This window comes from Sapajus apella, unplaced genomic scaffold (genome assembly GCF_009761245.1).
Source record: "Sapajus apella isolate SASKATOON/1434 unplaced genomic scaffold, GSC_monkey_1.0 scaffold28, whole genome shotgun sequence".
Taxonomy (NCBI): domain Eukaryota; kingdom Metazoa; phylum Chordata; class Mammalia; order Primates; family Cebidae; genus Sapajus; species Sapajus apella.
In genome coordinates, this window is record NW_022436968.1 from 8,352,015 (window position 1) to 8,356,674 (window position 4,660).

A 4,660-nucleotide genomic window follows, 5' to 3' on the forward strand; every position below is an offset into this window, starting at 1 on the left:
ATCCCAGCACTTTGGGAGGCCGAGGCGGGTGGATCACGAGGTCAAGAAATCAAGACCATCCTGGTCAACATGGTGAAACCCCGTCTCTACTAAAAATACAAAAATTAGCTGGGCATGGTGGTGCACACCTGCAGTCCCAGCTACTCAGGAGGCTGAGGCAGGAGAATTGCTTGAACCCAGGAGGCGGAGGTTGCGGTGAGCTGAGATCGCGCCATTGCACTCCAGCCTGGGTAACGAGCGAAACTCCGTCTAAAAAAAAAAAGGGATACAAATTGCCAACAGATATATGAAAAAATGTACAACATCACTAACAATGAAGGAAATGAAAATCAAAACCACAATGATCCTCTCACTTAGTTAAAGTGGCTATCTAAAAGACAGAAAATAAAATGCCAGCAAGGATATGGGTAAAATGTAAATTAGTACAGCCATTATGGAAAAATAGTATGGAGATTCCTCAGAAAACTAAAATTAGAATTGCCATATGACCCAGCAATACTACTTATAGGTATATATCCAAAAGAAAGGAAATCAGCATATTAAAGAGATATCTGTACTCCCAAGGTTATTGTGGCATTATTCACAATAGCCAGGATATGGAAATGTCCATCAACTAATGAATGGATAAAGAAAATGTAGCATATATAAACAGTGGAATATTATTCAGCCATAAAAAGTAAAATCCTGTAATTTGTTGCAACTTGAATGGAACTGGAGAACATTATGTTAAGAGTAATAAACGAGGCACAGGAAGACAAAAACACATATTTTTCCTCACGTGGGAGCAAAAAGCAATTGATCTCATGGAGGTAGAGAGTAGAATGATAGTCACCAGACACTGGGAAGGCTGGCGGGGGATTGGCGGTAAATAAATACAGGTTGGTTAATGAGTACAAAATGCAGTTAGAGGAATAAGATCTAATGTTCAATAGCACCATAGGACAACTAGAGTTAACGTTAATTTATTGTATATTTTAGAATAATTAGAAGAGTAGATTTAGAATGTTGCCAACACAAAGTAATAATAAATGTTTGAGGTGATGAATATCCCAATTACCCAGATTTGATTACCATACATTGTATGCTTATATCAAAATATCACATGTACCCCATCAATATATACAACTATTACGTATCCATTAAAATTAGAAACATAAAAAACTGTGAGATCACTAACAGGATATAACATAATTAAATAAGTCATGTAATAAAAAAATAACCAGAAGTTTTTCTGGGGAAAAAATAAGAAGTCAAAGCCACAACACAGGTGATAAACCTACAGGGAACAAATGAAGAATATAATCAGCACTGAGAGTCCTCTTCCTCTTACCTAAATTTTAGATTTATAAATTTTTGTATTTTTAATCACCTTTTCTACCATAACCTCGAGGTTGACTTTTTAATAACCATAGAACTGCCAAAAAATCACTGCCACATCCTTTTCCCTTCTCTCAGCCACCCACTATTCCCAAAAGGAGTTTTCTTTACCCAGTTGAATAAAAATTTCCTCTACAAGTGTAAGATGTAGAGCATGAAAATAGAGCAAATGAAACCAATTTTAAAACTCAAGGCAAAACCAATAGAAGAGAAATCTTGAGATGAAATCAGTTAATGAAATGCTCTAACTTTACATTTGAAGAACAAGGGAAATTAAGATGATGTAATTAAACTAGACTCAACTTTTTGTCATCGAAAAGTTGTCTTATAATCTTAGTTATTAAAAATTATTTTTATTTTAGGTAAAACTGTTAATATACATAAAGGGAATAAATTGAGAATTTTTTTTTTTTTTTTGAGACAGAGTCTTGCTCTGTTGCCAGGTGCCAGGCTGGAGTGCAGTGGCGCGATTTCGGCTCACTGCAACCTCCACCTCCCGGGTTCAAGCAATTGTCCTGCCTCAGCCTCTCGAGTACCTGGGACCACAGGTGTGCATCACCACACCCAGCTAATTTTTGTATTTTTTAGTAGAGACGGGGTTTTGCCATGGTCTCGATCTCTTGACCTCATGATCTGCCCGCCTCGACCTCCCAAAGTGCTGGGATCATAGACGTGAGCCACCGTGCCTGTCCTAAATTGAGAAAATTTTAAAAAATGCAGTTATAGAACCAATGATGCACCTCAATTAGCAATCTGTTATTGTTCATTATCCTGTAAGAGAAGACCAGAGACACACACAATTTCCTTGATCCCCCCGAATCTAAATGTTGCTTAAGGGGACATCCAAAAAAAGAACAGAAATTACTTAAGATGAAATAATTTGGTTCAGTTAGGTACCTTGTAGATACAGGATCAAAATTTGCTGTAAATAAAGAGATATCATTGGGACAATTCTTTCCATTTGAACAAGATGTAAAGGCCTATGTCTAATATAACCTGCTTACGGGGAAAAAGAGAAGGGAAGAAAAAGAAAAATCTAAATCATGCTTGCTACCTGGCTGAGGAGATCATTCATACCCTAAACCTCAGTATCACGCATATACCCATGTAACAAACTTGTACAAGTATCCCATGAACATAAAATAAAAGTTGAAATAAAAATAAATAAAAAATCTAAATCAGCCCACTTCACAACTGGGGTGACAGAGTAGTGTTTCTGATGAGTGTTTTGTTTTTGGTTTTGTTTTTTTTTTGCCCCCAATTACTTCTTTGTTGTTGTTTTTTCTTCTGACATAATTAAAAGTCAAAGGATAATGTTTAGCCTTGCATTCCTGAGGAGAAGCTTTGCTTGCAGAGTGGTAAGTGACTCTTCCTGGTGGTGTTAATCATACCCTTCCTTAAAAGGCCTGCCAGGTATTCATGCCTTACTAGTAAATCTTTGACAAAGACAGTGCTCATCTTGTCCAGGGCTATTGTTACTTATAGTTACTAATACTAAAGATAAATATGTCTTAAAATGTGGATAGATACATTGCAACAACTATGTGATGAAAGCAGGGAAGAGTTTTGATCCCCATCTAACTGTGAAACAGTCTGAGAGAGACTAAGCTCTTCAGAGGGTACAATGGCTAAGAAGGGGAGGAACCAGGACTACAGCAGAGCCATCTCCATACCATTCCAGGTTTTCACCTCTCAAGGCCAAGTATAGATGCTTGTACTAACACAGAGAAATAAATGCTGTACATAATAATACAACCCCACAGACAACTAACAAGTCATTTGTAAAGAAAATCAATTGTTTTTCTTGCCTTTTCTCGGAATGATGTCTAAAATTAGATTTCTCAACGAGGTAGACTGGTTTGAAACTTGCAAGGTATTGCCGAACACTGAATGTTCCTTTGTAAAATAGGGACTTGAGCTAAATAAGTACTTTAGCTCAAGCTGTTTTTTCTTCCAGTTTTCTCATTCTTACATCAGTAGCAGACAAGACGCATGTCAAACAATGACAAAATAATTTTGAATTTTACAACGCGCTTTAACAAATCACCTCACTCACTCTACACTGTAACAGCCTCTAAATGCAAATGCCACATTTATCTTAAGGGTGCAGAATGTCAGAATAGTAAAGGTCCTCTCAGCATTTCTGTCACAATAGGAAACTGTAAAATTCCACAGGCACACTATACAATGCAGCTCTTATTTAGAAAAGGAAGACAAACCAAGGGCATGAGACAATATATTATTTGTTTTTAGTGTTTCTTACATTCAAATTATTTTACTTCAGACTACAAGAAGCAAAGAGAGATAACCCCAAATAAAGCTCCTCCTAAACTTCAAAACTCTGCTAAGGGTTTGAAGACAGACATAGGATGTCTGCCAGCATTGATAAGAAACTGTAAAAGAAAGGACACAACCTTAGGAAGTGGAAGATACACAAAAGTATATTTGTTACTCAACCAAGTAAAATTATGATAAAGAACAGTTGTACCATTTGTGTGAGGAGAAAGCTAAAATTTTAAATACGGCCATATATTTTTCTCATAGCAGCAATCTAAATAGATATTCTTTTTGAGATTTTCATGAAATTTGAAGTTATAAACCTCACTTTTATTGATTTTACTCATTGATAATCATTAAAAAAATAAGTCATGTGCTCTTCCGGGGACGTTGTGTGCAGGCACTCAGAATGGTCCAGCGTTTGACATACTGGTGTAGGCTTTCCTACAATACCGCCTCTAACAAAACTCGGCTGTCCCGGACCCCTGGTAATGGAATTGTTTACCTTTATACCACGAAGGTTGGGAAAGCACCAACATCAGCATGTGGTGTGTGCCCAGGCAGGCTTCGAGGGGTTCGTGCTGTAAGACCTAAAGTTCTTATGAGATTGTCCAAAACAAAGAAACATGTCAGCAGGGCCTATGGTGGTTCCGTGTGTGCTAAATGTGTTCGTGACAGGATCAAGCGTGCTTTCCTTGAAGAGCAGAACATCGTTGTGAAAGTGTTGAAGGCGCAAGCACAGAGTCAGAAAGCTGAATAAAAAATGAAACTTTGAGTAATAAAAATGAAAAGGCTTGCTGTAAAAAAAAAAAAAAAAGTAAGTCGTGTGGAAAATGCTATGAACATTTTACTAGAGGCTTTTAGTAAAATAAAACACTTTAAAACATTTTTAAATATACTTCTTTCCAGGGATTATGCCAAGTGTACACTTGAAAGCCTGTTTCTCTTTGATGAGAGCTAGAGGTAACTCATAATCTAATTGTCATGGTTCATGGAATTCATTCCC

The 4,660-nt window shown here is 36.9% G+C and overlaps 1 pseudogene; it reads left to right on the top strand.

The window, feature by feature from the left end:
• Positions 1–4,032: 4,032 nt before the first annotated feature.
• LOC116560969 lies at positions 4,033–4,452 on the top strand (annotated as a pseudogene).
• The last annotated feature ends 208 nt before the right edge of the window (positions 4,453–4,660 follow it).